Genomic DNA, 11,534 nt, shown 5'->3' on the forward strand with positions numbered 1-11,534 from the left:
CCCCCATTGGCCTGGAGCGGCGAACCGTGGCCAGTGGGAGCCGCGATCGGCCGAACCTGCAGACGTGGCAGGTAAACAATCTGGCCTGGCCTGCCAGGGTGCTTACCCTGCCAGGCCAAGTGCCAAAGGTTGCCGATTCCTGGATAAGGCATATTGATGCAGCATTGCAGCAAAGTGTAAGATACTGCCCATGCTATATTTGTTCTGAGAAGGTATTCAGTTTCCAGTGTTGACCGATTCACATCTTTCATGACCAATAATTTCCCTTTGGAATCTAAATTAGTATAATTATGTTCATGCTTATTTAAAACATTATTTTAAAATAAAACCCAGTAACGGGCAGCTGAATCCAAACTGCTCTTCATAATTGAGGCACCAGGGAAACCAGAAGGTGCCAACATTAGCTATAGCATACAGACCAGAAGGCAAGATCCTCAACATGCAAGTTCAAAAAACATACTTACATAAATCAATAGAATCTACATATGGGAAAAACTGGATTTAGTTTTTAGTTTGTACTGCACGAGTGATAAGTATATATTGTGTATAATCTCACCTATTAACTTTTCCAGTTATTTATGCAGACAGACACTGAGGGAATGAAAAACATTATTATGTTTCCTTTTCTCTTTAAACTTTAATCAATCATATTTCAGATTATCCTTTAATAAATGGAAGATACATGTTTCAGTCCTGTTCATTGCCATATGGTCTCCCAACAGTTTATTTCAGAACATGTAAAAAAAACCAGCAATTATCCAAGAGAAAATATTTTCTTTCAACATCTTTAATAGATTTGAATCAAATAAAATGGCTAACAGATCTTTGCAGATATATTACATTAATGTAAGTTCTAGCTAGTAGATTTATTGACAGTTTTTTTGTTCTTGCAAAGTAAACCAGTTTAATTCTGTTGTACCCTTGGATAAGTGAACATGGACATACTGTACCAATGAATGTAGTCACTTGGACACTACAGTGATGAAGGCCAGGTAAATAGATTCTATAAAAAAGTATTGTTTGTCAGGTACTGCACGGTGATTTTGTGCTGTTCTAATATTAATCTGAGTAAGGGTTGGGCAAACCAGTTTGGATAATAGGTTTCATTTGCTCAATGCATGAATCACCACCAAGTAACGAGACAGCAATGTTCTGCACTGACTGACATTTTTGAGTGGTCTTCATGGATAAACCCAGTCAGAGCACATTACAGCAATCAAAACTAGAAGTTGCATAAGCATGGATAACTGCAGCAAGGTCTAGTCTTAGACAATTCTACTATATGGATACACAGAAGAAGCAGGGGAGCCAATAGGATTCCTTGATTATGAATGTTATAAAATTGAGGGAAAATCAACGGGACAGGAGCGACCTATGCTCTTTTCAGTCCTTAGCAGACCAGCACCACTTCTCTTATGTGGACTGAGGTACATCTCTCTCACACACACTTTCTCTCTCTCTCTCTTTCCCCACCTCTTGAAATGGCAGCATTCCCCTATATGCACGTGCTGAAGAGCCTTCTGGATGAAAAAATGAAAGATGATATAAAACGGAAGTTATTTTAATGTTTATTATTCTTTTTAGATTATAAAAAATGCTGTAGTGTTTCACATTAAAACATGATGTTTTAATGAACTAATACAAATGCTACAGTTATAGACAGAACACAAGAAATGTGGCATGTATACAATAATTATTAATATTGTGGCCCGTTCCAAAATGTTCTCTGAAAAATTTAAGACCTGTGTTGTAAACTCTTTTGCCTGAGAAGGTTGTTAAATTTAAATAATACAATTGCATTGTTGTCTAGGCTGTATATTTTTGACAAAAACAAAAAAAACAGCAGAGGCATGCCAAAGTGGACTTTTGTTAGTTCATATTAATGTGATGTCTCAGGTTGTGAGAACTTAGTTCAGGGGTGACCAAACTGAGCCTAAGAAGAAGCTTGCATTGCCAAAGAGCCACAGTAACAGGTCAGCAGCCCCCCCTGTCAGCTCCCTTCCTCCCCCAGTATCTGCCACCCAACAGCAGCACCGCCAATAAGCACGTAACCCTCCATCCTTGTGCCTCCTGCCCGCCACAATCAGCTGTTTTGTGGTGGCTTGGGGGAGGGGAGGAGGAGCAAAGGCGCGGCTGACTCAAGGGAAGGGGCGAGGGCCTTGGGGAAAGGAGTGGAGTCGGGCCGGGGCCTAGGGCAGAGCCAGGGGTTGAGCAGTGAGCACCCTGTAGCACATTGGAAAGTTGACGCCTGTAGCTCCAGCCCCGGAGTTGGCGCCTATACAAGGAGCCGCATATTAACCTCTGAAGAGCCGCATGTGGCTCCGGAGCCACAGGTTGACCACCCCTGGCTTAGTTAAATCCTCCTGGTGGGAAGCGCTCTTCTGTAAGAAAAACAAAAACAAACCAAACAAAAACAAAATCACACATCTCCAGGCTAAGAAAAGCTTCATTGCAGTGGCTAATTCTTCCAAAATATGTTCATTCTGAGCCTGATTTCACTTGCACTGCTGGAAATCAGAGTAACTCTGCCCTTACACCAGGGTAGAGCACAATCAAACACTCTTGTTCTAGTGCTGCCCTAGCAGATTCTAGGCCAGATCCACAGGTGGTGTAAATTGGCGTAGCTGCATTTACTTCAATAGATGTAGATTGATTTACAGCAGCTGAGGATATGTCCCTCCATCACCAGTGATGCAAAGCACATAGCCAGTACAGTTTTTAAAGGAACAGATTTGAAACAGTATTTTCCACACACTCTCCATTCCAGCCATGGCCTCCCATCTGACTGTTGATTAAGTAAATGATTTCTTTATTTTTGAGGGGGAAAAACAACAACAACAACAACAAAAACATCACCTCCTTTTGCCCTCCACACCCACAGCTGCAGAATCCCACCTGGATTAAGAAATTGATTTATTTAAAATAAACACATTGATCTTCTTTGCCCTTCCCCAGGCTGCACATTTTCACTTCCTATCCCCAATGTTTTCCTCCAGTTCTCAAAAATATTTCATATTAACCCCCACACGTCTCTGGGTGCTCTCTTCAATGCTGTATCTGCTGTTCCTCTGTGTCAATTTCTTTCAGCTGGCTTTTCAGAATGGGACCAGACATAAGCGCTTATGATGTTAGCAGCAGGCTCTCTGCTGGCTGAAGCAATAAGATAAACAGGGTCAATGCAAAAGAGATTTAGATACAAACCAGCAGTGGGCTTTTTGGAAGGGCTTTGCTGGTCAGAAATGAAATCTCGGGTGAACAGCTCCAGGCAGCTTTGTTGTGTAAGAGTGGCTTCCATGATTGAAACAGGTTATGTCACACACTGCTAATAGCATGAAACTGACTAATAGTAATAATGAGGAAGAAATTACCTATGGGTCACTGTGACACGAAGAAGACTGGGAAATGAAGTTTCAAGACAAAGAAGGAAATTCAGATATTATAAAGATAGGATATATCCTCTCACAGAACACCCAATATTTCAAAAGAATTATCATTTAAATGATGATGAAATATTTATATTGCTGTAGCACCTAGAGGTCAAGGACCCATTATTCTAAGTGCTGTACAAATATAAAGTTAATGACAGTCCCTGGTCATAGTGTTTAAAATAAAATACAAAAGGAATGAAGAAGCTATAAAGTGCAGACATGCTATTAAGGAGCATGCAGTGAATGTAAAGGATCAAAACTACATTGGCTGGCTTTATACTCAAGAATCCTAAACATTTAAATTCCTAAAATTTACTGCTTAATTGATTCATATGACAAACTAAAAAACTAATTTATTATCTGGGACCTAAAGACCATCCTTTGAAATTGTAGGGGCTTGAAATAATAAGATCATTTGAAACATGGAAATGAGATCTCTATGATTTTTAAAATGTCGTTGAGACTATGCAAAAAAAAAAAAAAAAAGAGGTATTTCCTGGGTTGGTGTTGACCTGCTGACAAAGCTGAAGAGAATGAAGACTGGACCTCTTCATACAAGTATGAATTCACTTTGTTAATAAATACAAACTACTTTTCAGGAATGTGGGAAGGAAAGTCCATGAGGAATGACACATTGTACTGAGCGCTGTGGCATGTGTATGTTCTGGCAGCCTATCTGAAAACACCTTGGACCCAAGGAGTTAAGACAGTCATGATTCTTCAGAAACATCTTAGGCATCTGTCATGGTTGTTCATAAGGGACACATTGTGATCACACTCAAGACAATTTTTTAAAAGTCAGTAGATTACTTCTTCTACGGGCTGAAAGACTGTATTATCATAGGAGGGAAAAGACCCAGTAAAAATGTTATGATATAAACTCCCCAAGGGGGGATTGATAGTGCAGTGGCTAAATGCATTAGCCATTCACCTCCAAAGATCTGGGATTATGTTATTCATGAGAGTTTGACATTCCCACTATAGGTACACAGGTCCACTTCACAGCAAGAAACAACTGCACCATTTTGTCAATAATAGCAGGGCTGGCAACAATCTGCTTCAGGGAGATGAGATCTAGAATAGCAAAGGTAGTGCATGTCACCATTAACTGGGGACCACAGGAATTGTGTATTGGTTTGCTGTCTTTTCTATGGTCATTCCAACCAGAAAATGGACCTAGTGAGGAGTAGTACCTACAGCACATTTCACTCCAATAAATAAATGCACAGGCAGGTAGATGACAATCTGCAGGAAATCTCTTGCCTGGAAAAGCAGAGAGAAGTCCTGGAAAGTGGTGTATTATCATTGCCTAAGAATTGGAAGCACCTGTTTCCTTTGGCACAATGAGCTGAAATGGATATTGCAGCTAGTTAAATGTTAATCTGTTTCATGGAGGAGATAGCAATGCTATTGCCAACGGAACAATGCTCTTCAAGAGCCTGATACAAAGCCCACTGATGTCAAAGGCAAGACTCAAAGTGATTTCAGTGGGCTTTGGATCAGGCCCCAAGCAGTGAGAACCGGCAGCATATTTCGCTGCCCCTAAGAACTTGTCCACTTCATGGGCTTTCCAATGCTTCCAATAGTTCAGCTATAATAATATACAGACAGACTTACTATTCAGTAACAGCTCTCAAGGCCCCACATACAGCTACTGAAGTCTCTCAACACCACTTTAGTTTATTATCCATATTTTTCATTATTAGCTAAAGATGAACAAATGGGAAATTGATAATTGTGCACATGTGCAATACCATATTTCATGAATTTGATCTAGGCTGAAATATTCCTACCAGTGAAGACAGCTTTGTATAGTAAAACTGGCAATCTTCTCTTCCTGTGTAAAATTTAAACAATTCAGTATTATGATTTTGCCCAATACAGACATTTGATTTTTTTTCTCTGAAATATTTCACCATGCTTCAAATGTAAGCAGCTGAAGTTTTACTTAAATTGCAGCTCTGTAAGGTAACAATGTATAAATGGCATCAGTGTGTGTGTGTATCATATTTATCATTTTCCAGGCTCCATTTCAGGAAAGAACTTGAATATATATCTAAGGCTATGTCTATACTATAAGCTAGGGGTGTGATCCCTCTGTTTGTATATGCATAGTTGCACTTGCATTGACCATAAGCAGGGATCGGCAACCTTTGGCACGTGGCCCATCAGGGTAAGCACCCTGGTGGGCTGGGCCGGTTTGTTTACCTGCCGCGTCCGCAGGTTCGGCCGATCGCAGCTCCCACTGGCCGCGGTTCATCACTCCAGGCCAATGGGGGCTGCAGGAAGCCGCAGCCAGCACATCCCTGGGCCTACACTGCTTTCCACAGCCCCCATTGGCCTGGAGCGGTGAACCGCGGCCAATGGGAGCCGCGATCAGCCGAACCAGCAGATGTGTCAGGTAAACAAACTGGCACAGCCTGCCAGGTTGCTTGCCAAAGGTTGCTGATCCCTGAGCTAATGTGAGTACGAACAGGAGTGTAGCAATGGTAGGACTAGTAGCAATGGCGGAGGCAGGCCTTAGTCATCCAATTATGTACCCACCAGTTTTGAGGCATATTTGTACTCGATATGGCTAAGCCATGCCTCCCTCTGTCACTTCACATGCTACCATGGCTACATTACTGTTTAAATTCATGCTAGCTCATTGAGAGTGACTGTGAGTATGTGTAGGCAAGTGGGGCAGAGACTGCTAGCTCCCAGTATAGAAGACTGAAGTCAGTGGGACTCGTCCACATGTAATAAAGTGCTTTTGTCAAATCGTGGAGTGTTTTCCTGAAGACGAATCATAAATTGGGCAAAATCATCATGATATATCATTTAATTTTGTGTAGGAAGGGAAGCTTGCTAGTTTTACTTTGAAAAGATGTGTTCTGTGCATGGAATATAACATTTCAATGTTACTTAAGTACACCCATAAAATTAAGCAAGTGATTAAGTGCTTTTCAATATAGGGATTCTTGCTGAATTAGGGCATTTTGGTTTCCAGCTCAGATTTGCTCAGTTGACAGGAAAGACTTTGTTACTTATGAAGATATGTGAGAAGGCAAGAAGCCAACTTGACTTGCAGATCCCAGGTTTAGTTTGTAGGGCTGGTAATTAGGAGGGAAGCATATTTTACTTATAAATAGAACAAATTTGAGTTGGAAGATTTGACAGACTGTGAAAACGGAACCTCACGATACCCCTTTTTTCAGAGTAGAATCATCACAACAAATAATTATGGCCCTAGAGAGACCGAGTGATAGAATAAGAAAAAAGCTAAATACACTAGCTTGGATGAGTGAGGCAAAAGTGAGTGACATGCTAACCTTCTTAAAGTACTTGAGATTTTTAAGCATCAGAGAGGGAGGTGAAGGAATTCATATATTATAGTGGTAGGCACCAAAGGGACAGACAGATTGTCTAGTGTGGTAGAACTGGGGGTAATGAGATGGACTAAGCAACATAAAATTTCAGCCGAATATCTGGAAAAATTATTGGATTACCAGTGAAAGTGGTGGGAGACACAGCACTTGGGATATTTAAAATAGACTTAAAGTACTTACAAATGTACTGTGAGAATTACGCCTTCACAGGTAGTGAGGAGGGGCAGATGACTTAAAAGGCCTTTTTCATCTCCAGTATCTAGGATTCTATGATACAGTATCATGTAAAAATATGATTTTTTCCCCTGCTGGTTTTCCTGGATGTGAGATTTGTATCCCCTCTCAGCCCAATTAGCAGGAAATGAAGGTTCATTGTATCTCTTAAAATAAATATGATACAAATCACAGCATTATCCATAGAGTGCCACTTCACAGTTAACATGAAATGACTGAAGGTGGTAAATATTCAGTGCACTCTTTGATGATTTATCTTTTACAGTTTCCACTGACATTTATGGGAGTCACACAGTTAAAGTCCTGTGTGTTGTGCCAAAAATGTACCCCAGTGTGACAGGGCATGTATGATCCATTCAGTGCAGCTTGGGACAGCTAAGAAATTACACAAAACATTACACTGTCATGACTCTTACTGGCATGCACACAAAGGCATTGTCCAGTGTGCATTCCTTGTGCCTTAGGGTGTGAGTGAGTGGGGGAGGAAGGTAATTTCCAGTTTGGGCAATGCCTGAGTCTCTCTACTCTCTGCAGAGCTGAGCATAATTCTTGTTCTGTTCTTATTATAATGTTTCACTGGCTGTTTAGATGATACCAGAAATGTCAGAAATTTGCAAAATCTGGGAACTTACAGGTAAACAGAAATTCACCTTCGAAGAGCTGCTGTGATTGAGAATTGCATGTCTTCCTGTTTAGCTTGTGGCTTTTCCTTTTCTAAAGCATCAAACAAGTGCTTCTATGATGATTCTGTATCCTTCTTATATAGGAAAACCCTTATGATTTATCAATCTACAAGACAAAATGAAAGTTATTAGTAGGCTTCTCTCTGCTGCAATGTGCCAGCAGAAATATCTTTGTCACTAGAGGGCAGCCATCATCTGCTAGAGAGCCAAGGGAGATCTGCATGGAAATCAAGGTCTGATTGTAGATGCAGGGGTGTGATTCTGGATCAATGGGCTTTGTCTCAGCTGTGCTAATTTTCAACACAAGTAATAATCAACATTTTAAGTTTTTAGCTAGGAATCAACAGTATGGCTTCTTGTGGCATTAGAGGCAGAATATTAAAACCTGTCAATGCAGATTGACCAGTGACATTGACAGTCGAAATTGGGGAAGGAGGGGCAACAGGCTCTGCAGTTTCAGTTAATGTACTCACTCCTCTTCCCGATTTTTCCATTGAGCTAGTTCTCAAAGCTGCTGAGAGAAAAGATAGTTAAACAACCACTCAAGATAACCACAGTATTGTCACATCCATCTGGAAAATCATGCATCTTATCATGCATCCAGAACAATGGACAAAGCAAAACAATGAATTGTAAGTGTCACCAAGCAGGTCTTTCTTGCTCCCTTCCTCTTTAGCATCTGACATTGGCCACTATTGGCAACAAGCTACTGGACAAAAAAGAACACTCATTCGATGCGGCAATTCCTGTGTACCCACGTACAGAGCTGGTGCTGTGCTGTATTCTGCTGTGCCATGTCTTTCTCATTGGCAGGACAATTGTTGGATGATCCTAATAGGCTATGCACCCAAATAATGAGCCTCTTCTCTCACCCAAAGCTTTATTCTGACTGTGCTCAACTTTTTAGCTTCTGATTCATATAAAATGTTCAGAACTACCGGATTCCACTTGTCTTTTTACTTCTTTTCAGACTGCAAAACCCTGCAGTGTTTTTGTGACAAAACAATCCCCAGTTTATCATTTACATGATGTGAACATATAAATGAGAATGAAAAATAATACTTTTGTGGAAACATGTATTTGCAATTCTCTTGCTTTGCACCACTGACAATTTTGTATTTTACAACTATGTTGCAAGGTATAAAATGATTTTACTGCTATTTACTGTGCCAGATGACTGCTCATGCTCCATCCCACATACATGGATACATATTGCTTCTTGTGCATGCACAGTAGGTGACTTGATAAGATAGATGTTGATGCGTGCCTGTACACCAGAGGTCAAAAATTAAGCCTAGATCAGATCAGAATGGAGCTTGCCTATCTTGGAAATCTGCCTTAAGCTCTCTTTAAAATAAATTTCTGAACATCACATTTTATATCCAGTAATAAACAAAGCTTCAAATTTTCAGTGTTTGTGAGCTTAGGACAAGCCCATTAAAAATCAGTAAAGCAGACTGAAGTGAAAGGAGAAAATTAGCATAGCATTAAAAAAAAAAACCAAAACACTCACAAAGAGCCTGATCCCATGCTTTATATTCAGGCACAACTCCCAGTGGAGTACATTATATTGGAAGTGAATGCTAGAAGTTTCTGGACTAGGAATGGGTGGAAGGTAACACTCAGAGAGGTAGACATAGCATTTGTGTTTGTATTCTTGCCAGTGGTATTAATCAGCAAGTGATTAAATACATGTCATATCTCTGGGTATGAGAAGATGGATTTTACACTCTGCTCACTTTGTATATTTTCAATCCTTGATGTAGGCCATCCCATGACTCAGTGATAACTGATATTAATCCACCTCTGATTTCCTAGGTAACTTAACATTTACTTGAAACAGAGTGTCTACATGGGAAGTTATATCAGCATAGCTAGAGCCATTATTCTACTATTGCTATGCCAATCAATTTCTTTGTGTAGTCAAGCCCTAAACTTCAAAAGCACATTGTAGGGGCATGCCCCTTGTGGCCGGTCATGGCCCCGTAGGCACATTACACTCAGCATTACTTGAATCTTTTCAGATAATTACCCAGACCAGATTAGTTTTATTCATTTGTAGGGTCTGGGTTAGTCACTCATTCTGCTGATGGTTAATCATGTATTTAGCTCCTCAAGTATACACCCATTCTGGGTCCACAAAAGTGTTCTGGTCACTTTCCTTCCCTGTACAGGAGGTCCCAGATCTTCTCCCAGAGCTGGGTTGGATTTTGGACAATCCCTCTTTCCCTCTCCTTAAGTCTCCTATGCTCAGCCCCTTGGAGCTGGAGTTGTAATTTAGGCCAGCTGCAGAGCCAGTGTCAGCTTCTCCTCCAGCTGGCCCTTTTCCCAATCAGTCCTTCCACCCTCAGACTGGGAGTGTTCAGCAGACAGCTACTGCTGTCTGCTCCCTACAGTATCTGCCCTACTAAGAAGGAGAAGGCAGCACTTATAGCCGTCCCTTTCTCCCAGATCATCCCCAATTTAGTTGGGAGAGAGGGAAGCCTTGCCCTGCCCTCTCTGCAAGTCCCCAGCTCTTTAAAGAAACTGTACCAGGGTGTCCCCCCCAAACCCTACTTACCCCGGGTCTGCTTCCTCTTGCTCAATATTGCCCAGGTCCTTGTAGCTATTATCAGACCTTTCAAATTTTAAAAACCCATGACACGTGGCAAGGTGGAGTAATCTGTACAGCCCTGCTACAGGGGACTTGATTCCCAAGTGGAGTTTTCACTCACTGCTTCCGATTCCAAAGTTCTGATTCCAGTGCTGTTGCAGAAGGAGCGAGTGGAGTGAACCTCCTGCTCCTTCCACTCTGGATGCAGGGAGCAGTAAATCTGTGCAGTGGCAGGATCAGAGGAACCTCTGCAGAGAGCATTGTATACAATCTGTCCAAAGGGGCTCTCCCTCCTCTGTGTGTCCCGTTGTGAAAGGCTTGCATATGAGAGGGGCAGACCACATGAGTCTGCAGCTATGCTGTCCCCCAGGAGTTTGCCTCCCACTTCCTCTGTGTCAGAAAGACTACTAATGGTTCAGGACTACAGTGATAGCCACGGAGGAGTTCCTGTCACTCATTTTCTGAGGAAAAGGGTACTTTCCCCTCGCTAGCTCTAGTTGAACTCCTCTGCACCAAGCTCAGATTCTCCTCCCTAACACCCTTGACAGTCATGCAGGAGAACAGAACAAGAGTAATGTCAGTCACTATTGAATTAAGAGATAAGCTAGTGCAAGGCCTGGGAACGTCTATGTGAGTGAAGTGTGAAGTCCAACACTCCAGACAGAAAAGCATAAGGTGTGTTTAATCAGTTGATAACTGATTGCAGTGACAAGTATGCAAAATAAATTACGCTATGTTCACCTCCTCTAGTATTACGGAACTGAACACCCACTCATTCTCAATCCAACAATAACTAAAACATTCTCTTCTGCTAAAAAATGTACTAACCTAAGGGTATAAACTGCAAAAACAAAGAAAAAATGTCTTTCTTTGCAGGGAGAAACTTTTAAGTCAATTGTTCCCTCTGGAGAAAAATCAGTATTTTAGGGTTCCATAACATTACGTGATGCATGTTCAAAAGATTTCTAATATTTTATTTAGTTCTTTATTATTATCAGCCTTTACACACACAGCAAAGCTATGACAAAATGTGCTACGATGGGTTTTTTTTATCTGAAACAAGTCCTACTTTAGAGGGAAAAAATAGAACTGTGTATTCATTGCTCCTTCCCCGATGCAACAAGTATGCTGTAATCATTTAAAAAGATCTTTATAAAAGGTTATAGCTCCTCTGTAGTACGAGGGTAAAGGAGCAATTTACATATGCTAATCTCTGATTTTATGTATT

The 11,534-nt window shown here is 41.1% G+C and overlaps 1 long non-coding RNA gene across 1 annotated transcript; it reads right to left on the reverse strand.

The window, feature by feature from the left end:
- Positions 1–696: 696 nt before the first annotated feature.
- Positions 697–10,673, reverse strand: LOC112059958 (uncharacterized). The gene is made up of 3 exons (XR_002889247.3): positions 10,274–10,673; positions 7,663–7,819; positions 697–2,381 (listed from the first exon to the last, which is right to left on the reverse strand). It is a non-coding gene; the product is annotated as an uncharacterized LOC112059958 (long non-coding RNA).
- Positions 10,674–11,534: the final 861 nt, after the last annotated feature.

Source organism: Chrysemys picta, chromosome 8, assembly GCF_011386835.1.
Source record: "Chrysemys picta bellii isolate R12L10 chromosome 8, ASM1138683v2, whole genome shotgun sequence".
NCBI lineage: Eukaryota > Metazoa > Chordata > Testudines > Emydidae > Chrysemys > Chrysemys picta.